The sequence below is a fragment of the Macaca thibetana genome, chromosome 13 (assembly GCF_024542745.1).
Source record: "Macaca thibetana thibetana isolate TM-01 chromosome 13, ASM2454274v1, whole genome shotgun sequence".
Classification (NCBI taxonomy): Eukaryota; Metazoa; Chordata; class Mammalia; order Primates; family Cercopithecidae; genus Macaca; species Macaca thibetana.
Genome location: NC_065590.1, coordinates 68,581,727 through 68,607,708, shown reverse-complemented (window position 1 = coordinate 68,607,708; position 25,982 = coordinate 68,581,727). Strand labels below are relative to the sequence as shown.

The 25,982-nt window shown below is 41.9% G+C and overlaps 2 protein-coding genes and 1 long non-coding RNA gene across 3 annotated transcripts in view; 2 read left to right on the top strand and 1 right to left on the bottom strand.

Moving 5' to 3' along the window:
* The window catches only part of MORN2 (MORN repeat containing 2), a 1,051,609-nt gene that overhangs the window by 777,142 nt on the left and 248,485 nt on the right, over positions 1-25,982 (top strand). The window lies entirely within an intron of this gene.
* Positions 1-25,982, top strand: part of GEMIN6 (gem nuclear organelle associated protein 6) — a 470,738-nt gene that overhangs the window by 297,896 nt on the left and 146,860 nt on the right. The gene's annotated exons all lie outside the window — the stretch shown is intronic.
* On the bottom strand, positions 491-25,982 carry LOC126933580 (uncharacterized). Its single transcript, XR_007718675.1, has 4 exons — positions 25,910-25,982; positions 13,056-13,127; positions 9,480-9,575; positions 491-662 (listed from the first exon to the last, which is right to left on the bottom strand). It is a non-coding gene; the product is annotated as an uncharacterized LOC126933580 (long non-coding RNA).

Sequence of the window (25,982 nt, the reverse complement as noted above, 5' to 3'; positions counted from 1 at the left end):
AACAGTTTAAAAACACCATTAAAAAATTTTTCTCTGGCACAGTGGCTTACGCCCATAATCCCAACACTTTGGGAAGCCGAGGCGGGTGGATTACCTGAGGTCAGGAGTTCAAGACCAGCCTGGCCAACATGGCAAAACCCTGTCTCTACTAAAAATACAAAAATTAGCCAGGCATGGTGGTGAGCACCTGTAATCCCAGCTACTTGGGAGGCTGAGGCAGAGAAAATTGCTTAAAACCCAGGAGGCAGAGGTTGCAGTGAGCTGAGACTGCACCACTGCACTCCAGCCTGGAAAATAGAGCAAGACTCCATCTCAAAAAAAAAAAAAAAAAAAAAAAAAAAATTCTCCTTTTTCAGTACAAAAACCCAAGATCCTATAGCAATTCATTTTCCTATCACCCAAAGAGATTTCATCAAGCTTTACATTCTTTAATAATTTTATTAATAATATTAATCATACTAAGTAATTATTATTTTACCATCAGAAAAAGTGGGCCACTAATTTCTCAGCCTGGAGGGATTCGAGAGAGGTCCTCAGCTCCACAGCTCCCGTCGCTTTGGTTCCTTCAGAGGCAGTTCATTGGTCATTTGGGTCAGCAGATTTGCATGAGGCCTGGTAAGCCAAGGAGGAGCAATCGTTGAATAGTCCATCAGGATTGGTCGCTATGGAGAAAAAGACAGAAACAAATAGATGTCTATCATTTAACTGCTGTGGCCTGTGAGCACCAGAAGACAATGTGTGCCTCGCTGAGGGGGAGTAAAAGTCAAGGTGGAAAAGTGAATCTGAGATGAGAACCGGGTTCTAGATTCCAACTATTTGAAAACTGACCAGCCAATCAAAAGTCTCATAGCCTTGGCTTTTAAACAGTCTTCGGGATGATTCAGTCATGGGGACAGATGTCCAGTGGCATCTTCAGGATGGTGGCTCAGTGATACTGGATTGCAGCATTCTGGGGCACTGAGGGGAGGGGCTTCAGATCCAGTTGGTATCCAGGATCTTTGCTGGTCTCTGCTGTGGAAGGACTAGTTTGGTCTTATTCCTGGATGATGACCCCTGAATGAAATGTTCGTTTCTCTCTGCCACTCATGGTATTCTGCTGCCCCCACTGATGGAGTTGATGGTTTTGTCCATTTGCATTTTCGTCCTGAAGTCTCTAAATACAAGGCTTTTTGTCCAAGCACATACCTCTATTCAGGGTGTGCTGGTAAATGTTTAACTGGCTATCTCCAAATTACTTCTTGTCCTCGGGCCCCTAACTGCTCGGGGCTGTCTCTAGCATGCCTCTTCTAGGACTGTCAGTTACTCTGGTTGTGCCCTCATGGACTCTACCTAATCTCCGAATACGCCACATGTCAAGCATTTTGTCAAACAGCTTACATATATGAACTCATGCAATCCTTACAGCAACCCTGGCAAGTAGATACCAGAGGGTAGAGCATCTCAAAGATCGCACAATGTTTCTTCTCTGGTCTCTAGGTAAATAGAGATGAGAGCTTAGGGTGGCCAGAAGCAGACAGGGACTCCAGAGAGCGGCACTGAGAAAACTGATGGTAGTGTCCCACACTCCCTTTCCCTTCAGCCCTCTTCTCATGCAAGACTGTGTTACTGGCCAAACCAGAAAGGAACTGGGGAACAGCCAGCCTTGCTGTCACCTCCTGGTCCCAGTCCTAGCCTCCACACCCCCATGGTGATCAGCCCCATTCACTTTTTTTTTTTTTTTTTTTTGAGATGGAGTCTCACTCTGTCGCCCAGGCTAGAGGGCAGTGGCGCAATCTCAGCTCACTGCAACCTCTGCCTCCCAGGTTCAAGCAATTCTCCTGCCTCAGCCCCCTGAGTAGTTGGGCTTACAGGCATATGCCACCACACTCAGTTAATTTTTTGTATTTCTAGTACAGATGGAGTTTCACCATCCTGGCCAGGTTGGTCTTGAACTCCTGACCTCAGATGATCCACCTGCCTTGGCCTCCCAAAGTGCTGGGATTACAGGCATGAGCCATGGTGTCCTGCCCCCATTCACTTTTTCAATAAATAAATAAATATATATATATATATATATATATATATATTTTTTTTTTTTTTTTTTGAGACGGAGTCTCGCTGTGTCTCCCAGGCTGGAGTGCAGTGGCGTGATCTCGGCTCACTGCAAGCTCCGCCTCCCGGGTTCACGCCATTCTCCCGCCTCAGCCTCACAAGTAGCTGAGACTACAGGCGCCCGCCACCACGCCCAGCTAGTTTTTTGTATTTTTAGTAGAGACGGGGTTTCACCATGTTAGCCAGGATAGTCTCGATTTCCTGACCTCGTGATCCACCCGCCTCGGCCTCCCAAAGTGCTGGGATTACAGGCTTGAGCCACCGCGCCCGGCCTTCAATAAATATTTATTAACTGTCTTTTATGGACAAGGTACACACTAGGTATTTCAGGGAATGCAACCGTGAGTAAACCATGATTCTCATTTGTCTTCTGAGAGATTATAATCTAGAACAGATGAGATGTGTACACAAATTATGATTTTTAAACTTTGCTACTTTATAAGTGTCAGAAGAGTTTTAGAGACAGTGAATCAAACCTCTTGTGTGACCCTATCCCCCAAATGCTCGGTGAGCATCTCTCATAGCTCAAGAGCAGCTTGCATTTAGATTGGTGATTTGTCCTTTAAAGAAATATGCCAATCACCATTAAAGATATATGGACTGAACACGGAAAAATGAAAATGGTTTATTTGTTAAATTAGTGGAATTACGGGTGATTTTTTCCCCAGTGGTTTTGATTTACATTATCATTATATAATGGTGCTTGAGCTTTGTTATGTTTAAAAGAAAAAGTTGAAATTATTGTCATCCACAACTCAGCTCCAGGGACTGATTCCCAAGTTAGCTTAGCTCACCTCTGAATTAATCTCCTGAGGATCTTAGAAAACTCTATAGAGTTCCACAGAACACTGCCAGCTTTACATAGTCACAGCAACATATTTTTAAACCATTTGTGGATGTTTTCTATATCATATGTAACATGAAATGGTTTTTAAATGGTGTTAAACCTTTGAAAAGTGATGTGCTTGTAGAACTGTCTTCTTAAGACCCACTGTGGGATTTTTCCCCTCCCCCGCCATCCTTTTGATGTTAGTGATAACAGTCCCACAAGGGCACACTGTCAGTTAACTAGATAGGAAGTTTCATTAGGCAAACAGGTGTCAGCAGTGGCACAATCTACTCATTTATAAATGATTGTATTAGGGTTCCCTAGAGGGACAGAACTAATACACACATATAAAGGGGAGTTTATTAAGGAGTATTGACTCACACAATCACAAGGTGAGGTCCCACAATGGGCCGTCTGCAAGCTGAGGGGCAAGGAAGCCAGTCTGAGTCCCAAAATCTCAAAAGTAGGGCAACCAACAGTGCAGCCTGCAGTCTGTGGTCGAAAGTCCAAGAGTCCCAAAGCTGAACAACTTGGAGTCTGATGTTTGAGGGCAGGAAGCATCCAGCACAGGAGAAAGACAGAGGCCAGAAGACTCAACTAGTCTAGTCTTTCCTCATTCTTCTGCCTGCTTTTTATTACGGCCATGCTGCCAGCTGATTAGATTGTGCCCACGTAGGTTGAGGCTGGGTCTGTCTTTCTCAGCCCTCTGACTCAGATGTTAACCCCCCCTTTGGCAACACCCTCACAGATACACCCAGGAACAATATTTTGCATCCTTCAATCCAATCAAGTTGACACTCAATTTTAACCATCACAATGATCATTACCTGATTACTTGCATTTAACACCAATCTAAGCCAAGAGTCCTCTGATGAGAAATTGGGCTCTATAAATATGAGGAAAGATTTCTCTGAGCCCTTGGCAGCCGTTAAGCTACTCCCATTAACAGCCTCCCTCATACTCTGTATAGGATTTCCCACTCATAAAGAAGGGCATGGGGACTGCATCAGCCTTTAACAAGATATGATTCCTGAAACTGCAGTCACCATCTTGGACCATGAGGAAACAAAGGAGAAAATCACAAAGGTGCCATTTCTGCCATAATTGGGATATTGAACCAACGCTTGCAGCTGCTACCTCCAACTTCTTGTTTTGTGACAATAATAAATGGCTATTTGTTTAAGCCATTATAATCTGGTGGTGGGTTGCTTGCATCTAATCCTTAGTGATATGAGACTGTGGCCATGGCAGTGCTAACATTGCCGATCAAACAGCTTTACAAGCAGTGACTGTAACTCGACTTTACTCTTTTCAGGGTCAAGAACTCTCTGCCTTCTAACATCTGAATTCCATTTTTCTCTGTTTGTTTTCCTATGTGTCTTTCATGTTGCAGGTTTTCTTGAAATGTCGGAATCCTTGGCTGGTCATTAGTTTTTAAGAGTGCCTCCTAAAAAGACTCTTTGGAAGCTCTGGGTGCATTGGCAAGGTGTGTTGCCTCAAGGGCTTTTCTGTAGGACAATTAGATGGTGAACCAGCTTTATTTTTGGGGGGACCCTGTAATGTCAGCAGCAGCCCCTCCAGAGAGATCCTTCCACCATTTCTCCTCATCAACTTCCCCTCCACTCTTCCCAACCCCAACTCCAGCCTCTCCAGTGATCTAAGACTTTCAGGAAATAACTTAGGGAAAATAGATCTTTATTTTAGAGGATGATATGGCCATATCTGAAGCTACGTGTCAAGTAATGTTATAGCAGTGCTCTATAATTCTTGGTGATATCACAGTATGCTGTACTCAGTGACAGCCTAACTGGAAAAAAAATTAAGTAGTAATAATGATATTTGACATATTGAGAACACACCATGTGCCAAGCAGTTCGTTAAACACTTTATACATATTAACTCATTATCCAGCCAAGTATATGCTCAGTATCCCATTGTACCAATGAGGAAAGGGAGGCCAGGAGGTTATGTAACCTGCCTAGAGTTACACAGCTAGTGAATGGATCGTTGGAATCAGGTTTTTCGTTGTTGTTGTTGTTTTGTTTTTTGTTTGTTTTTGAGACAAAATCTCACTCTGTTGCCCAAGCTGGAGTGCAGTGGCGCAATCTCAGCTCACTGCAACTTCTACCGCCTGGGTTCAAGCTATTCTCCTGCCTCAGCCCCCTGAGTAGCTAGGACTACAGGCACCTGCCATCATGTCTGGCTAATTTTTGTATTTTTTAGTAGAGACGGCGTTTCACTATGTTGACCAGGCTGGTCTTGAACTCCTGACCTCATGATCCACCTGCCTCGGCCTCCCAAAGTGCTGGAATTACAGGCATGAGCCACCGTGCCTGGCCTGGAATCAGGTTTTCTTACAGTGCAAGCAGGTATAAGCAAATTATGTTTGGCAGGACACACTTTAAAGTCAGACTTCAAAGAATTCTCACAAAGTTCCAAGGAACATGACCTCACAATAAAAAATTATATAACACACAAAGAAACAAGCCACAATATGTGAGAGTCATCAGAAACAACAGCAAAATCAGTTTGCAAAAACTTTTGATATTAGATGATCAATTATAGATTTACTTTATAAATATATAGAATGTATTTAACATTGAAAGTATAAACAGGAGAATATAAAAACTGACAAAGCAGATCTGAACAATTAGAATAACTAAAAATTAAAAATTTTAATTGAAATAAAAAATCAAAGGGACTGGTTAGCATATTAAAAACATGAAAATTTAACAATAGGCTGTCATGACAAAAAAAAAAAGAGAGAGCGAGAGAATCAGGCCAGGCACAGTGGCATATCCCTGTAATCCCAGCACTTTGGGAGGCCGAGGCAAGTGGATTGTTTGAGCCCAGGACTCCAAGACCAACCTGGCCAACACAGTGAGAACCCGTCTCTATCTTAAAAAGTAAAAAATATTTTAACTAAAAAAAAACATTAGTATACTAGAAGATAGAAGTCAAGAAGTTTCTCAGAATACAGTACAAAGAGAAAAAGAGTATCTTCAAAAACCCTCTAGCAGGTGGTACATTAAAATCATATCCATTAAAATCAGACATCTAAAAATGATGGCCACTATCATCACATCTATCAAATATTGTACTAGGGGTCTAAGCAGCCCAATAAGATAAGAAAGAAATAACTGGAAAAGTAGAAAGAAAACTGTGGTTATTTGAAAATGACAGAATCTGATGGAATAATCTCCAGATAAATTCTTAGAATAAGTAAGGTTCTTAGACACAAAAATCAGTTCACAAATACCAACAGCATTTCTATAAAGTACAAGATATAATAACATTAGTTTTTAAAATACCATTAAAATGGCAATGAAAACTATAAAGTGATTAGAAATAAATCCAGCAAGTTATTTTTGTAACAGCTATGTGTAGAACAATATTGCATTTGTGTCCTATTGCTGCTGTAACACATGACCACAAACTTCGCATCTTAAAACAACCCAAGTTTATTATCTTACTGTTCTGGAGGTCAGTAGTAGGAGAGAGTTTTATGGGCCAAAATCAAGTTGTCATAGCCACATTCTTCCTGGAGGCTCTAGGAGAGAACCTTTTCATTGCCTTTTCCATGTGATACAGGCTGCCTGCATTTCTTGGCTAGTGGCCCCTTTCTCGATCTTCAAATTCAAACCCTGCTTCAGTCCTCACATCTTCTCTCTGACTTTGACCCTCTTGTCTCCCTCTTATAAAACCCTTGTGATTACATTGGGCCCATCTAGATAACTCAGATGTAATGTAACATATCACAGGCTCTGGGCATTAGGACATGGACATCTTGGCAGGTGGCATTATTCTGTCTACTGCAAATATAAATGGAAAGACATATCAGGTTTTTTGTTTTTTTGGTTTTTTTTTAGGTGAGATCTCACTCTTAGCCCAGGCTGGAGTGCAGCAGTGCAACCATGCCTCACTGCTGCCTCAATCTTCTGGGCTAAAGCAATCCTCTTGCCTCAGCCTCCCAAGTAGCTGGGACTACAGGCATATGCCATCATGCCCAGCTAATTTTGTATTTTGTGTAGAGACACAGTCTCACCATCTTTCCCAGGCTGGTCTCGAACTTCTGGCCTCAAGTAATCCTCCCGCCTCGGCCTCCAAAAGTGCTGGGATTGTAGGTGTGAATCACCACACCTAGCTAAGACATACCTTTTTCATAAACAGAACATCATAAAGATGTCTGTTCTCTCAAACTGATTTATAGATTCCATGCAATTCTGAATCATACGCCATTAGGTTTTTTTTTTTTTAATTAAACTTTACAAGTTTTTTCTAGCATTTATATGAAAGAACTAAGTGCTGAGTATAGGCAAGACACTCCTGAAGAACAGATGCCCTACTGGATATTAAGACTTAGTATGAAGCTATAATATTTAAGACTTAGTGGTATTGATCAGAGACAAATCCACCAGGAGAACAGACTCATGTAGAGACTTGATATATGATAGAACTGTACTGCATGAGGTCATAGAAGCAAGCATACACTATAATTGCATTGATGCAAAAGTTGAAAACAGGAAATATCAAGCAATATATTATTTAGACACACACACACACACACACACACACACACACACGTATGGTAATACTACAAAGAAAAGCAAGGCATAAAATTTACGACTGGTAACCCCAAGACTGGGACGGTTGAGACTGGGGAGTTTTACATAGTGCTTTCCAAAGTACTGCTAATGTTCTACTTCTTAAGCTGAATGTGGGGTGTAGAGGTGTTAATTTTATTATTAGTCTTTTTTTTTTTTTTTTTTTTTTTTTTTGAGACAGAGTCTCACCATCACCCAGGCTGGAGTGCAGTGGTGCAATCTCAATCTCATCTTACTGCAACCTCTGCCTCCCAGGTTCAAGCGATTCTCATGCCTCAGCCTCCAGAGTAGCTGGGATTACAGGTGTGCACCGCCATGCTTAGCTAATTTTTGTATTTTCAATAGAGACAAGGTTCCACCATATTAGCCAGGCTGGTCTCGAACTCCTGACCTCAAGCAATCCTCCCACCTCAGCCTCCCAAAGTGCTGGGATTACAGGGGTGAGCCACTGAGCCCAGCTTATTATTAGTCTTTAAATTGTACAATATGTTATAGATACCCTTTTGTTTGAATACTATCTTCATATTTTTAATTTAAAAGGTAATCTGAGTTCATTTAAAAATCTCCTTTAAAACAAGTTAAAATGCATAAAACAATGTAAAGTTAAAGTATCAGTGTTGTATCCAGTTCATATAAACTAATCAGATAAACATTAAGACTACGTTAGAAAATGACATAGAAGTCATTAATAAACAAATTCACACAAGAAGAAATCTAAATGGCAATTAAATATATGGAATTTAAAAAAGAAACTTCCATCAATCTAGTAGTTTAAAAATCAAATATTTAAATATTATCGCCTCTCTAATTCAAAGGGGGTTAAAAATATCATACTGGTTGTTGGTATGATACTGCTGATAGGCAAACACATCGACAAGAATTTGTGAAAAAACAATTTATCAATACCTGTCAAGGGTCCTAAAGTGTTTATGCCCTTTTGTTAAATAATACAATTTCCCGAAATCTGTACTAGAGATAATTCTTATATATCAAGAAATATTTTTGTGACAAAAAAATAATATTAACTAAATGCTTATGCTGGTGCCAAGCATGGTGCTAAATCCGCCCCACAAATTAGGAGACTTGGGTTACTGCCAACACTACTCAGCCTGGAGATACTAGGAGGGTCAGGATCGAAACCCAGCAGTGTGATTTCAGAGCCCATATTTTTAAGTGCCACACCATATTGTAGCATTGCAACCTGGTTTCTAATTGTTGAGAGAGAAAAAAAAATTTTAATGATTAAATAACCAATATGAGACAATTATTCAAAATGAAAATGAAAGGAAAAAACCTAGAAATGACCTGAATGTTCAGTAACAGCCAAACAGCAAAATTAAGCAGGGTATATTTATATGTAATAGGCAGGGGGAAACCACTCATTTCAAAAATTTTAATACGTGGAAAAAATACATCTTAAAATTGAATAAATGTGGTATTGTGATTCAGTGCAAATGTATCACTGTTATAATTAAACTAAAAATTAAAGTCCTACTAATAATGGGTCGATAGTATCATCTTAATCATCTTAGCAAAGAACCACACATTGTTTTGTTTTGTTTTGTTTTTTTAAGACGGAGTCTCGCTGTGTCTCCCAGGCTGGAGTACAATGGCGTGATCTTGGCTCACTGCAACCTCCATCTCCTGGGTTCAAGCGATTCTCCTGCCTCAGCCTCCTGAGTAGCTGGGATTACAGGTGCCCACCATCATGCCCAGCTAATTTTTGTAGAGATGGGGTTTCTCCATGTTGGCCAGGCAGGTCTTGAACTCCTGACCTCAGGTGATCCGCCCAACTCGGCCTCCCAAAGTGCTGGGATTACAGGCATGAGCCACTGCACCCAGCCCACACATTCTTTATTTCTATTTTAATCTAATGTGAATAGATAACGCATTCATTCATTCACATTGTCCAAGCAGCAAACAAATATAAAAATATACACAATAGGAAGTCTCACCCCTACTCCGCTCCAGGGCCCACTGGTTTCCATTCTCAGCCTCAAATGGGTTGTCAATACTAGTATTTTCTTGTCTGGCCTTCCAGAAGGCTGTTCCTAGTCAAAGACAATATACATTCTTTGTCCTCTTCCTTTTTTATACAAATTATAAAAGACTATACACATTTCTCCAGTAAGTTACTTTTTGCATTTAATAGATCTTGAAGATCTGTCTAAATCAATACAAAAGCACTTACTCATTTTTTAATAGCTATATAGTATTCCACAGTGTAGCTATGCCATAAATAATTTAACAAGGCCTATACTGATTGACATTTATGTTGCTTCCAATTTTTTTTCTAAAAAACTTTTCTGAAGTGACCATTTCTTTTGCTATTACAAAAAAAAAAAGCAATGAATAATATTCATTCAATACTATCTCTAGAAATCATTATTAAAAGTATAATAGAATGCTGGGTCCAAATGTACATACACTTGTAATTTTTAAAAATAATTTCAACTTTTGGGCCAGGCACGGTGGCTCATGCCTGTAATTCCAGCACTTTGGGAGGCCGAGGCGGGCAGATGACGAGGTCAGGAGATCAAGACAATCCCGGCTAACATGGTGAAAACCCCGTCTCTACTAAAAATACAAAAAATTAGCCGGGCTCGGTGGCGGGCGCCTGTAGTCCCAGCTACTCAGGAGGCTGAAGCAGGAGAATGGCGTGAACACAGAAGGCGGAGCTTGCAGTGAGCCGAGATTGTGTCACTGCACTCCAGCCTGGGAGACAGAGTGAGACACCATCTCAAAAAAATAATAACAACAATATAATAATAATAATAATAATTTTAAGTAGTCCCCAGTGTCTTTGTTGCCGCCTTTATGTCCATGGGTACCCAATGTTTAGCTCCTACTTATAAGTAAGAACATGCAGTATTTGGTTTTCTGTTCCTGCATTAATTTGCTTAGGATAATGGCCTCCAGCTGCAACTATGTTGCTGCAAAGGATATGATTTTGGTTTTTTTTAAATGCACAATTGTAATTTTAATGGATACCGCTAATCTCTAATCGGCTAACATCTTGATGCTGTTAGGCTTCCTACCAAGAACATAGTCGACCTTTCCATTTGTCCCAGGCTCTTTTTGTGAAGAGCAACACAATCTGGATCCATTACTTTTCAAAAAGCAGTGCGTATATGCAAAACTTTACCCACCAATGATTTCAGTGACGCACCCTAAAAAAAGTTAAAAGGAAATGGGTCACTATGTTAATACTAAATAATCTATCAGGGCAAGTGGGATTTGGGATTATATGGGTATTCTTCTTTATTCTTTCTTGCATTTTTCAATTTCTTGCTTTATTTTGTTTTATTACAAAAGTGATAAAACAAAATAAAGCAAGAAATTGTCACCCATACCCTGGGCGACAGAGCGAGACTCTGTCTCAAAAAAGAAAAAAAAAAATTCTTTTTTCTTTAATCACAGAATAGTCAGTAACTTTCAAAGTAATAAAATTTAGCATCATTCACCAGAGAAAAAGCAATATAAATCTATGAAAATTTGCCCCAAAGGATTAGGTACTTTGAGAAGAAATTTTAAACTGTCTAGATAAAGCACATTCCCCCTTTGACCTAACCATGTCCCTGTATCAGATGACAAACTCATGAAAGACCAGTAAAGAGGAAGCTGTACCCTTGCTCTGAGTTTGACCTTTCTCAAAGCAGAATGTGGTTTTACTGAAATAAGAAAATAATCTATCAAGGTCATGCAGTACTTGATTGTTATCTTACAAAATTTGGCAGAAGTTTTGCCCTAAACATATGAGCAATGCTGACAATTCCATTACAAAATTTATTTAAGCTGGTGCCACTGCTGCTGACGTATAATCTCATTTTAAGAAACTTCATTGTTTTTGGAAATCACAGTTTTAGAGATTCGTAATTTGATTTTTAAGTAGGATAATTTAAATAAAGATTGCCTGAAAGGAAAAATTCTAATATAATTGAGACTCATTGGAGGAAAATTTTACTGAGAATTTCCTTTAGGGGACATTTCCTATGTAGTACAAATGACTTTTCCCTTTTAGTCAATTTTTATAATAATTCTTTTTTATGGCCCCAAACCTTTTGTTTTTGTTGTCATTATGTTTTGTATATTTGAAATGGGGTCTTACTGTGTCACCCAGGCTGGAATGCAGTGGCACCAATCATAGCTCACTGCAGCTTCAAACTCCTGGGCTAGGTGTCCCTCCTGCCTCAGCCTCCCAAGTAGCTAGGACTACAGGCACATGCCACCTCACCTGACTTATTTTTTAAAATAATTTTTGTAGATACCAGGTCTTGGTATTTTACCCAGGCTGGTCTTGAAATCCTAGCCTCAAGTGATTATCCTGCCTTGGCCTGGCAAAGCACTGGGATTACAGGCATGAGCCACTATATCTCAAAACCTCTTGAACTTCTTATTCTGGGAAGAAGAAAAGATGGAAGAAAAGGAAAGCAGGTCTTAAAATCCTGGGGGAAGCAGAGGAAGGACCATCCTTAATTACATTAAGGGCTCATCCTAGGCAAAATTACAAGGAAGTTTCCTCTTCTTCTTCTATCATACCTCCTAGTATCCTTTCCAACTTACCTATTTTGTATTTCTTCAAACTCTTGCTCCTAGCCAGATGTCAAACATGGACAGCTATCTAATAAACAAATCCTCACCGAGATGGTTTCCCTTTCCAAAGAATATTCATATTTCTAAAGACCAAACAAACATAAGTCTGATAGTGGTATTTTAGAAAATATGAGAGAGCATTGGGTGCAGTGGCTCATGCCTGTAATCCCAGCACTTTGGGTGGCCAAGGCAGGTGGATAACTTGAGGTGAGAAGTTCAAGATCAGCCTGGGTAACATGGTGAAACCTTGTCTCTACCAAAAATACAAAAGTTAGCCAGGCGTGATGGTGCACACCTGTGGTCCCAGTTACTGGGGAGGCTGAGATGGGAGGATTGCTAGAGCCCAGGATGCAGAAGTTGTAGCGAGCCGAGATTGTACCACTGTACTCCATCCTGGGTGACACAGTGAAACCTTGTCTCAAAAAATAAAAAAAAAAGAAAGAAAATATGAGAGGCTGGTGGAAAAACATAGGAGGCTTTTATCAGCATCCCTGACTCACAACACACAGGTTAGTCACATATGCCACCTGCTTAAGATTAGTGCCAGGTCCCCAAAATGCCCTAGAGAAAATATCTTGATTACTTCTGCCTTCAAATAAAGAAAGAGGGAAAAGATTTAAAGTGACAGCATATAGATTTTGTTCTTTGAAGCAAAAGAAAACCTCCAAATCATACATCATTAGGGTTTCATTTAACGTACTCAAAATATATTTAAACTATTAGATACAGGAGATTCACAAAGTCTTCATAGAAAAATTAAAAATGAAGATATATACCACATCCAATGTATATCTCAGTACCAGAAATAATTAATCCTCCCAATTATAGGAGGATTTTTTGTTACTTGGCAGGTCACTGAGTTTTTCCAGATTAGGGGCAATGAAAGCTCCCACCTACTATATATTTTTATTCTCCTGGCTGGGTGCAGTGGCTCATACCTGTAATCCCAGCACTTTGGGAGGTCAGGGCAGGTGGATCGCTTGAGGCCAGGAGTTCCAGCGAGACTCCATCTCAAAAAAAAAAAAAAAAGAAAGAAAGATAATGAGTGAGTTTTCCTGAGATCTGGTTGGGTAGCACCTCCCCTTTCTTTATCCTGCTCTGCCATAAGGCCTGCTTGCTTCCCCTTCACCTTCTGCCATGATTGTAAATTTCCTGAGGCCACCCAGCCATGCTTCCTGTACAACCTGTGGAACTGTGAGTCAATTAAATCTCTTTCTTCATAAATTACCCAGTCTCAGGTAGTTCTTTATCACACTGTGAGAACAGATTAATACAGTTACCAAGAGACTAAGATGCAGAATTGTAGCAGGGAGAAGTCAAGATATATCTAGAAGACAGCATCCCACTAGATCTGACGGCTAGAGGGGACTCACAGACCACTTCTTCAAGGCCTGGTGTCTGGGGATACAGCTGCCACCTGGCGTACCCCAATCCAGCAGGGAAAACTGGAAGTCCCAAGATTAAGAGCAAGCAGCAAGAACTCCATCAGAAAAGGGAGGGAGGGAGGGAGGGAGGAAGGAAGGGAGGGAGGGAGGAAGGAAGGGAGGGAGGGAGGGAGGGACGGACGGCAGGCCGGCCGTGGTGGCTCACACCTGTAATCTCAGCACTTTGGGAGGCTGAGGTGGGCGGGTCACGAGGTCAGAAGATTGAGACCATTCTGGCTAACATGGTGAAACCCCGTTTCTACTAAAAATATAAAAATTAGCTGGGCGTGGTAGCACATGCCTGTAGTCCCAGCTACTCGGGAGGCGGAGTCAGGAGAATGGTGTGAGCCCGGGGGGTGGAGCTTGTAGTGAGCCAAGATCACACCACTGCACTCCAGCCTGGGCGACAGAGTAACACGAAAGAAAGAAAAGGAGGGAGGGAGGGAGAGAGGGGGGCGGGCAGGCAGGCCGGGCGCGGTGGCTCACGCCTGTAATCCCAGCACTTTGGAAGGCCGAGGCGGGCGGATCACGAGGTCAGGAGATCGAGACCATCGCGGCTAACACGGTGAAACCCTGTCTCTACTAAAAATACAAAAATTAGCTGGGCGTGGTGGCACATACCTGTAGTCCCAGCTACTAGGGAGGCTGAGGCAGGAGAATGGTGTGAGCCTGGGAGGTGGAGCTTATAGTGAGCCGAAGTCGCGCAACTCTCAATTCCATAAGGCAAGAAAACTTTATACTTTTCTGTATTTTTAATTTAAAATTTTTAAAAATGGAAGAGACTGAAGACAAGGGGGTGAATTCATAAAGGATTCCTGAAGAAGATGAGTTTTCAGTATGTATGTAATGTACCCCTAAATGTAAAAAATGGACCTTGGAGGAGTTTTCCTTTTGGATCCTGTGATGACACAGAAAGCACAATTAATAGTCCCTGTTTTTCAGAAGCTAGTTCGGGATATAAAAATTAGCTATGTGAAACACTCAGTGACCAATATATACTAAGAGTTTAAAGTTATCATTTATTACTAATAAAAGAGAAAGCAAAAAATTACTCAGAATGAATGATCCAGAATTTTTCATGACCCCATCTCAAATATATCATCTCCATTTCTTTCAACTTTCCCACCCACTGTCATCTACACCTATGCCATCATCACATCAATGATGCCTTTGGAATGGTCTTAAACTAAAAACGAAGGAAGGAAGAAAAGGAGGTAGGGAGGGAAGGAGAAAGAGAAAGAATGGGGGGACAAAGGAGGGAGGGAAGGAGACAAAGAGGGAGAAAGAAGGAGGGATGGAGAGAGACAAGGAGGAAAGAGAGCAGAGAGCTCAATGTATATTGATAACTCACTAATGGGCAGGATTATCATTCATTCTAGAAAAAAAGGAAAAAGCAGATAAACCCACAATATCACACTGGACAATAAGAAGTTTTCTTTTTTGAGGGACAAGAGCAAAAGTTGTCCTAAAAGGATACAAGTCTCCAACCCTGTGACTAAAATATACCAGAATATTTTTGGCTCTTTTGGGTTGGCTATTTTTATGAGTATATGATTTCAACACAAATCCTTCTTCTTCATGTTTCTCAATCCTGTGTGTATCCACTGAAGTTCTTTTTTTTTTTTTTTTTTTTTTTTTTTTTTTTTTTTTTTGAGACGGAGTCTCACTCTCGTCCAGGCTGGAGTGCAGTGGCACTATCTTGGCTCACTGCAAGCTACGCCTCCAGGGTTCCTGCCATTCTCCTGCCTCAGCCTCCCGAGTAGCTGGGACTACAGGCGCCCACCACCACGCCCAGCTCTTTTTTTTTTTTTTTTTGTATTTTTAGTGGAGACAGGTTTCACCGTTAGCCAGGATGGTCTCGATCCCCTGACTTTGTGATCCTCCTGCCTCAGCCTCCCAAAGTGCTGGGAATACAGGCGTGAGCCACCACGCCCGGCCTCCACTGAAGTTCTTGATGTCATTTTTTGTGTTAGGTCTTTTTCTTTTTAAGAATAATTCATGGCCGGCGCTGTGCAACCCTCCAAGTGTGAAGTGACAGCCCTGTGTGTGATCTCCCCAAGTTTGCGTTTTCGACATTAAAGTTTACTTTTTATTAAAAAAAAAAAAAAAAGAAAAGAATAATTCATGGCTAGGTGCAGTGGCTCACGCCTGTAATCTAAGCACTTTGGGAGGCTGAGGCAGGCGGATCACCTGAGGTCAGGAGTTCAAGACCAGCCTGGCCAACATGGTGAAACCCCGTGTCTACTAAAAATGCAAAAATTAGCCAGGTGTGGTGGTGCATGCCTGTAATTCCAGCTACTCGGGAGGTTGAGGCAGGAGAATCGCTTGAACCCGGGAGGCAAAGGTTGCAGTGAGCCGAGGTAGCACCATTACACTCCAGCCTGGGCAAAAGAGCGAGACTCCGTCTCAGAAAAAAAAAAAAAAAAAAAAGAATAATTCATTTCATTATCTCGCTATCTTTGAGTACCATGGTATCAATTAACAACATAAGCCACAGGACACCTGTCAACAGGAGACGTTGCCACAGCTGCAGAACTCACCTATGCCATAAAGCTGCATTTACATTTTGTCTTTTAGAGTTTGAATAAAATCTGATTTCATTACTATGCTATTGAGCACATTTATAGTGTGAGCATTCATAAACACCCCTCCATGATAAGATGACTCAATTGCCCTTTTTTCCTGAACTGCTGAAGCCTGAGATGCTACCTGTGAACAGCCTAAAATGTGAGGTCAGAGTCAGGCTAAAAGTATATAAAACAGTATGTCTTTCCCAGAGAAAATTTTTAAAAAGAAATTCTGATGCAGATAAAACATTTAAATGAAGGGGGAAAGTAAAAACATGCAAGCCATTCTGAAACTAAATAATGGTAAATTATAACAGCTTTCAACAATACTTAGTTCTCATGAAAAGTATTTACCATGGCAACCATTGCATCCAACTGCTCTTAAACAAGGAATAAATTCAAGAGATCTATTGTACAGCATGGTGACTATAGTTAAAGACAATAATATTGTATTCTTGAGAAATGCTAAGAGAGTGGATGTTAAGTGTTCTCACTACAAAAATGATAACTATATGAGGTAATGTATTTGTTAATTAGCTAGCTTTAACCATTCCACAATGTAGATATACTTTAAAACATTACGTTGTATAAATTCTTATAATTTCATATCAATTTTTTTTAAATAAATAAATTTAGTTTGTTCAGCAGCAATAAAAAATAAGTAATTTAAAATTTTAAATTTTTAAAATTACAGGTGGCTCACGCCTGTAATCCCAGCACTTTGGGAGGCCGAGCCTGGCAGATGACCTGAGGTCAGGAATTCGAGACCAGCCTGGCCAACATGGTGAAACCCTGTCTCTACTAAAAATACAAAAATTAGCCAGGTATGGTGGCGGGCACCTGTAGTCCTAGCTACTCGAGAGGCTGAGACAGGAGAATTGCTTGAACCTGGGAGGCAGAGGTTGCAGTGAGCTGAGATCATGCCACTGTACTCCAGCCTGGGCAATAGAGTGAGACTCTGTCTCAAAAAAAAGTAAAAAATAAAAAATAAAAAATAAATTTGAAGAAAATTGTTCTTAAGCAGGTCCCAAACTATAACAAAAAAGGGAAGCAAAAAAAGGTTATCTCCTAGAATTATACACTTTCCCTACACATGCTTATCCATTTTTACGAACTCAAAAGCTCACCTTAAAAACAATAGCACCTTTTGACCCAGCATGTCACTTCTGCTCCTAAGTACAAATATTAGAGAAGCACTCACAAGATAATATGTACATAAACATACATAGCAACATTGGAATTACAAAAATTTGAAAATGAACTACATTTCCATCAATAAAAAGAGAGTTAAATGAATTATACATATAATTCATACTAAACTACACAGCACTTATGAAACTGAACAACTTGAACTACATATAACAACAATAGTTAATCTCACAAATAAAAAGTTGAGCAAAAAAGCAGGTTGAGGAAGATTACAGTATGTAGCACTAAGCCAGATATGGTGGCTCAGGCTTATAATCCCAGCTACTCAGGAGGATGAGGCAGAAGGATAACTTGAGACCAGCCTGGGAAACATAGCAAGACTCTGTCACTTAAAAATATATGTATATATATATTTTTTCATATTCATATGAAATATAAATATAAGTATTTATATATAAATATATATTATCTATACATATTTACTAAATATGTAGCACTACTAGAAGTATACCAAATAAACATTTTGGCATAAAGTCAATAAATTGAAATCAATATTTAGTTGAGGAGAAAATGAATATTAACATCAAAGAATTATTTCTGGGGTACAAGAACAAACCTGAAATCATGGCCAGGTGCAGTGGCTCATGCCTGTAATCCCAACACTTTGGGAGGCCAAGGCAGGTGAATAACCTGAGTTCAAGAGTTCAAGACCAGCCTGGCCAACATGGCAAAACTCCGTCTCCACTAAAAATACAAAAAATTAGCCAGGTATGGTGGCAAGCACATGTAATCCCAGTTACTCGAGAGGCTGAGGCAGGAGAATAACTTGAACCTGGGAGGCAGAGGCTACAGTGAGCTGAGATCACGCTATAGTATTCCAACCTGGGCGACAGAATGAGACTCTGTCTCAAAAAAAAAAAAAAAAAAAAGAAGAAACCTGAAATTATATGTAAAACATTGATGGCTATTGTATTATTAATTTTAGTAGTAATTGCATTATAGCACATGAACACTATTTCTTTAGCACTGTCAGATGCTGTGTTGCTCTCGTAGTCACTGATCTGCCCATGTGTAATAACAAAAAAACACTCCCTTGCACCTGAGTTCAGTTGAGGAGCAAGATATTTGGGGGTCATCTAATTTTTCTCTAATACTTTTTTCTTTTCTTTATATATTTTATATTTTTATTAGGTTTGACTCAAAAACTGATTCGTTATAGATGTTGTACATGAATTTGGAGTTTTTCTTGGTGAAATTTTGAGATGACAAAATTAATATTCTACTGTAAACGTATCCTCATAAAGGCCAAGCGCTATGGCTCACGCCTGTAATCCCAGCACTTTGGGAAGCCGAGGCAGGCAGATCACTTGAGGTCAGGAGTTCAAGACCAGCCTGACCAACATGGTGAAACCCCGTCTCTACTAAAAATACAAAAATTAGCAGGGCATGGTGGCAGCTGCCTGTAATGCCAGCAACTCGGGAGGCTGAGGATGAAGAAGTCCTTGAACTTGGGAGGCAGCAGTTGCAGTGAGCCAAGATTGGGTCACTGTGCTCCATGCTGGGCAACAGAGTGAAACTCGGTCTCAAAAAAAAAAAAAAATATTATCCTCATAAAGAAAAAAGAGGCCATGCTTGCAATCCTAGCACTTGGGGTGGCTCATGCTTGCAATCCTAGCACTTGGGGATGAGACAGGCAGATCATTTGGGGTCAAGAGTTTGAGACCAGCCTAGCCAACATGGTGAAACCCCATCTTTACTAAAAATACAATTAGCCTGGCATGGTGGCGCAGGCCTATAGTCCCAGCTACTTGGGGGACTGAGGCAGGAGAATTGCTTGAGCCCAGGAGGCAGAGGTTGCAGTGAGCCAAGACTGTGCCATTACACTCCAGCCTGGGTAACAGAGCGAGACTCTGTCTCAAAAAAATAAATAAATAAATAAAATAAAAAAGAGAAAATAATTTCCAAATGACACTTTTTCTTGAACACTCATGATCTAAATGGAATTTAAAAGCTAAAAGTCAAATAGAGTTTTTAAAGATTATTTGTTTTGGATACTAGTACACAAGCAACTGTAAAATGATTGAAATTATAATATAATGTCTATTATTCTAACTTGTATTATTTTTATAAGGCGCTATCAAGTCAATAAAAGTCTACCATTCTTCCTAAAATTGTCAACGAATACACTGTCAATATTTTAACTATTTATTTCCCTATTTAACTATTAAAAAGTTCTTAATAATTTTGTATGTAAATTAACAGCTTTCAAAATAGTAATTATTACAGCATATTCCTCTTGCAATAATAAATATACATTTGTACTTCAACCTACTGAAAATCTCAACATACACAGGAATACAAAGATATTTTCAGTACCAGTTATATCTAGAATATGCTTAACTATGTTTGGAAATGACTTTCCAGCTATTAACAATAAATTGAAATAACATGTCTTGTGTAACTGCTACCATGGCCTAAATAACTATGATCTGCCTACACAATCACATGACTGGGCCTCGACCGCTGAACCAAGTGCCAGAAACTACACTGAAATAGGCATTCCACTGTTTGGCTTTCCAAAACCCAAAGCTGAGGCAGGAATTGTAGTCCTTCCCTCATCTTGAAGTTTAAAATATGCAGAAACAACCTGATTTTGTTTAGGGAGCATCATATGAGTATTTATCACAATTATAAAGATATGCCTGAGAATAGACATGAATTTGATTCTTTTTGGGGAGAAGGTGGGGAATGCAATGGGGAAAGATACACAAAAGGGCCAATTGTGTTTGTAGTGTTTTTTGTTTGTTTGTTTTAAGATGGAGTCTCACTCCCGTCACCCAGGCTGGAGTGCAGTGGCGTGATCTTGGGTCACTGCAACCTCTGCCTCCCAGGTTCAAGTGATTCTCTTGCCTCAGCCTCCTGAGTAGCTGGGATTACAGGGGTGTGCCACTACGCCTCACTAATTTTTTTTTTTTTGAGACGGAGTCTCGCTCTGCCGCCCAGGCTGGAGTGCAGTGGCCGGATCTCAGCTCACTGCAAGCTCCGCCTCCCGGGTTTACGCCATTCTCCTGCCTCAGCCTCCCGAGTAGCTGGGACTACAGGCGCCCGCCACCTCGCCCGGCTAGTTTTTTGTATTTTTTAGTAGAGACGGGGTTTCACCATGTTAGCCAGGATGGTCTCGATCTCCCGACCTCGTGATCCGCCCGTCTCGGCCTCCCAAAGTGCTGGGATTACAGGCTTGAGCCACCGCGCCCGGCCTGCCTCACTAATTTTTGTATTTTTTGTAGAGATGGGGTTTCATCATGTTGGCCAGGCTGATCTTGAACTCCTGACCTCACGTGATCCCCCTGCCTCAGCCTCCCAAAGTACTGGGATTACAGGCAAGAGCCGCTGCACCTGGCCTGTAGTGTTTTATTTCTTAAGCAAAATTTGGAACTTGAGTGTTTATTATTCTCTATCTCTTTTTTGCATGGCAAAATATTTTAATAGCAAAAGGGTAAGAAAAATAGCAGCTAAGCAAACCCTGTGATTATTAAGAAGCCCATACATTCCAGAAACCAGAAATATTACTTTCTCATTTATGAACTTTGTAATTTGGAAAAAATATTTGAAAATAGGGACTTTTTTTTTGTTTTTTTTTGGTTTTTTTTTTTTTTTTTTTTTTTTGGAGACGGAGTCTTGCGCTGTCGCCTAGGCTGCAGTGCAGTGGGACAATCTCGGCTCACTGCAAGCTCTGCCTCCCGGTTTCAAGCCATTTTCCATTCTCCTGCCTCAGCCTTCTGAGTAGCTGGAACCACAGGCGCCCACCACCACGCCCGGGTAATTTTTTGTATTTTTAGTAGAGACACAGTTTCACCGTGTTAGCCAGGATGGTCTCGATCTCCTGACCTTGTGATCTGCCTGCCTCGGCTTCCCAAAGTGCTGGGATTATGGGCATGAGCCACCGCGCCCAGCCGACATTATTGGTTATTAAAGTGATGCCGACAACGTTCACTCTGCCAGAACCTAGTAGAGAAATCACTGTGACAATGGGTTTTGCAAGAGAAGATTTATTCCCAGGGCAGCCCAGCAAGGTGGTGGAATAGCAGCTCTCAAATCTGCCTCTCCAAAGATAAGGCTTAGGAATATTTATGGGTTAGAAAAGTGGGGTGGTCTAAGGAATGGGGAAAGATGACTGGCAGTGGGGAAAAAGAAGTAATCAGTGATCTGTGCAAGCATAGTCCGGGTTCGTGGCTCTTCACAGGATGCATGTTCAGAAAATAGTGTTAGCATGATTTGAAGGTGGAGTTTTTGGGCCTCTGTCATCAAAAGGCCACGTCTCATGCATCTGAACAGGTCCAGTTGAAGGGGAGGTGGTCTCAACCCGTTTGAACAGAACAGGAGCTGCTCTCAAGTTCCTGACAAACAACTTAAGCAACTGTTACCATGGTGACATATACATCAGAAACGTTATCAGTAAGGTAACCAGTGAAGGTTAAGTAATAGCATTTAGCAGCATGGCTTTTAGATATATGGGTAAAAAAATTAGCAAAAAGCAACCGACCAAAAGAAAGCCAGGCCAGATTAAATTTGGCAGACCGAGCCAGATTATCAGATTAGCCCTTCAGTTTCGAAAGCATCCACTTAATGAGTGATTTATGTAAATCTCAAAAAATAAAATAAAAATAAGAAAAAGCTAACTTTCTAGTCAATCATTTTATTTATTTATTTATTTTTGAGACGGGGTCTCGCTCTGTCGCCCAGGCTGGAGTGCAGTGGCGTGATCTCGGCTCACTGCAAGCTCCGCCTCCCGGGTTCACGCCATTCTCCTGCCTCAGCCTCCCGAGTAGCTGTGACTACAGGTGCCCGCCACCATGCCCGGATAATTTTTGGTTTTTAGTAGGCATGGGGTATCACCGTGTTAGCCAGGATGGTCTCGATCTCTTGACCTCATGATCCGCCCACCTTGGCCTCCCAAAGTGCTGGGATTACAGGCGTGAGCCACTGTGCCCCACCTTTATTTCATTATTTTATTTTATTTCTTGAGACAGGGTCTTGCTCTGTTGACCAGGCTGGAGTGGGATGGCGCCATATCCACTCACTGCAACCTCCACCTCCCGGGTTCGAGTGACTCTCCCAGATCAGCCTCCTGAATAGCTGGGACTACAGGTGTGCGCCACCATGCCTGGCTAATTTTCGTATTTTTAGTAGAGATGGGGTTTTGCCGTGTTGGCCTGATTGGTCTCGAACTTCTGGTCTCAAGTGATCCACCAGCCTAGGCCTCCCAAAGTGCTAGAATTACAGGCGTGAGCCACCTCCTCCAGCCTACTGGGTCATTTTAAATAGCAAACTGATACAAAATGTCTTTCTGCTACAGCAATCATAATTAAAGGCAAAAGAAAACAAATAGGTCAAAAAAAAGAAACTTGGTAGTCTGATCCTGATTGAAACCAAATGAACAAGATTCAAATCTGCAGTCGTGAGGGGCAAATAAGATGTCTACCTTAAGTGGTAGTAACCCAGTATCAAAAGCCAACTCACTGGGATGTCCCCTCAATTCTGTTTGGGCACAGCTTTCTTTTCTACTATTATCTGGTACAAATCTGGTTTTCTCTACATCTCCTCAACCTCTGACCAGAAAGCCTTCGCCTTGGAACCTCTTGGTGATAGTTGTTTGCCCATGCTAAACAACCTCATTTCCTGTTTTCTCTTTTATCTCAACACAACAGGTACAGAGTGGAGGATGTAACAAGTTAGAGGGAATGTTGCAACAATAATGAAAGCAATTAGTCTTGAGTCTTAGGTTTCCTTGCTGGTTTTCATTTCAGTAGATTTATCTCTTGTGAATAACACTTAAAGTGGACAGGGCCTGTACAGATACCAGGGGAGAAGAAAAGGCACGTGACTCCAGTGTCACTGTCAATGAACAGCTTGTCTGCCCGCTTCTGGCATTGGGTAAATTTTGTTTTTGTTTTTAATTAAAGCCTTACCTATCATCAGACCCTCAATTTCTTTCTTTTCTTTTTTTGAGATGGGAGTTTTGCTCTTATTGCCAAGGCTGGAGTGCAGTGGCATGATCTTGGCTCACTGTAACCTCCACCTCCCAGGTTCAAGCGATTCTCCTGCCTCAGCCTCCGGAATAGCTGGGATTACCCTGCCACCACGCCTGGCTAATTTTTGTGTTTTTAGTAGAGACCGAGTTTCACCGTATTGGTCAGGCTAGTCTCGAACTCTTGGCCTCAGGTGATCCGCCCTCCTTGGCCTCCTAAAGTGCTGGGATTACAGGCGTGAGCTACTGTGCCCGGCCCCAGACCTTGAGTTTCTTTTTGAGTTTTGTAATTTTATATCTACTTTATGTCTTTATAAATCTCACTTACCTTAAAGAAAGGCTGAACTATAAGACAGCCACAATTTAGAAAACAGCATGATTATTTAGGACAGTGCAATGAGGAAAGAAATAAAGTGCTTAGAAATTTTGCTTTCACTAAGTGCAGTATGAAATCAGTTCCTTCACAACAAACTCTCCTACAGCAGATGAATTGCCTTTCATGATATATTTAAATTTAAGTATCTACCCTGCAGCTCATTTTTATAGTGTTTTCTACTGACTTTCTAGCAGAAAATCTGGCTCTTTTAAACATTTTTGCTCAAATAGAAATTAAATGAGTGGTTGCCTGGCGGTGGGGTTTGGGGTACAGGTAGGATTGACTCCTCTGGGGTGGGAGTTCCTTTTGGAAATGATGGAAATGTTCTAAACTTGGATTTTGGTGGTAGTTGCACAGTTCTGTGAATATGCTAAAACCATCGAATTGTACACTTTAAATGGGTGAATTTTATGGTATGTGAATTATATCTTGATAAAGATGGTTTTTAAAAATCTATTCTGGAGGAAGAATCTAAAAAAGGAAGACTGCCGTAAGAGAGAAGTTAGAGGTCTCTTAGATTTAGGTGATTTCTTTGCTAAAGTGGAGAGCCCAAGAAACCAATGACAGACTTTGTTGGTCAGCCTGGTCTCGAACTACCGACTTCAGGTGATCTGCCCGCCTCGGCCTCGCAGAGTGCTGGGATTACAGGCATGAGCCACCATGCCCAGCACTGACTTTTTTGTTAACGTACTGTTATTGCTGTTGAAACCAATATCCTGTTATTTGTGAGCAAAAGCACTCGAATAAAGGCCAGGAGTGGTGGCTTACGCCTGTAATCCCAACATTTTGACAGGCAGATCGCTTGAGCTCAGGAGTTTGAGACCAGCCTGGGCAACATGGTGAAACTCCATTACTACAAAAAATACAAAAAATTACCTGGGCATGGTTGCATATGCCTGTAGTCTCAGCTACCCACGAGGCTGAGGTAGGAGAATGGCTTGAGTCCAGGAGGCAGGGGTTTCAGTGAGCCAAGATCTTGCCACTGCACTCCAGCCTGGGTGACAGAGGTGAGAGGTGACAGTGTGCTAGCAGCCCTCACTCTCAGCGCCTCCTCGGCCTCGGCGTCCACTATAGTGTCACTTCAGGAGCCCTGCAGCCCGCCAGGCACCGTGGGAGCCCCTCTCTGGGCTGGCTAAGGCCCAAGCCTCCTCCCACTGCTTGCGGTGCCCACTGCTTGCGGTGAGGTGTAGAGGGAGAGGCGCGGGCGGGAACCCGGGCTGTGCTTGCGGGCCAGTGTGAGTTCCGGCGGGCGCGGACTCGGGCTCGCCGGGCCCCGCACACTGAGCCGCGGGCCGGCACCGCTTGTCCAGGGCAGTGAGGGGCTTAGCACCCCGGCCAGCAGCTTTGGAGGTTGCGATCCAGCAGTGCCGGCCCCACCGGCGCCACACTCAGATTCTCACTGGGCCTTAGCTGCCTCCCCGCGGGGTAGGGCTCGTGACCTGCGGCCCGCCATGTCTGAGCTCCTCCCTCTGTGGTGGGCTTCCGCAAGGCCTGAGCCTCCCCAATGGGCGCCGCCCTCTGCTCCGCGGCGCCCGGTCCCATCCGCAGCCCAAGGGCTGAGGAGTGCAGGCGCGGCTCGGGACTGGCGGGCAGCTCTGCCTGCAGCCCCGGTGCAGGATCCACTCGGTGAAGCCAGCTGGGCTCCTGAACCAGATGGGGACTTGGAGAACTTTTATATCTAACTGGAGGATTGTATGTGCACCAATCAGCACCCTGTGTCTAGCTCAGGGTTTGTAAATACACCAATCAGCACTCTGTGTCTAGCTCAGGGTTTGTAAATACACCAATCAGCTCTCTGTAAAATAGACCAATCAGCTCTCTGCAAAATGGACCAATCAGCAGGATGTGGGTGGGGCCAGATAAGGGAATAAAAGCAGGCTGCCGGAGCCAGCCAGTGGCAGTTTTCTCAGGTCCCTTTCCACATTGTGGAAGGTTTGTTCTTTTCCTGTTTGCAATAAATCTTGCTGCCGCTCCTTCTTTGGGTTCGTGCTGCCTTTATGAGCTGCAACATTCCTGGCAAAGGTCTGCAACTTCACTTCTGAAGCCAGTGAGACCACAAACCCACAGGGAAGAATGAACAACTCCAGACGCACTGCCTTTAAGAGCTATAAGACTCACCAGGAAGGTCTGCAGCTTTTTTTCTGATATCAAGACCACGAACCCACCAGAAGGAAGAAACTCCAGACACATCTGAATGTCTGAAGGAACAAACTCCAGACACACCATCTTTAAGAACTGTAACACTCACTGCGAGGGTCCACGGCTTCATTCTTGAAGTCAGTGAGGCCAAGAACCCACCAATTCCGGACACAGAGGGAGAC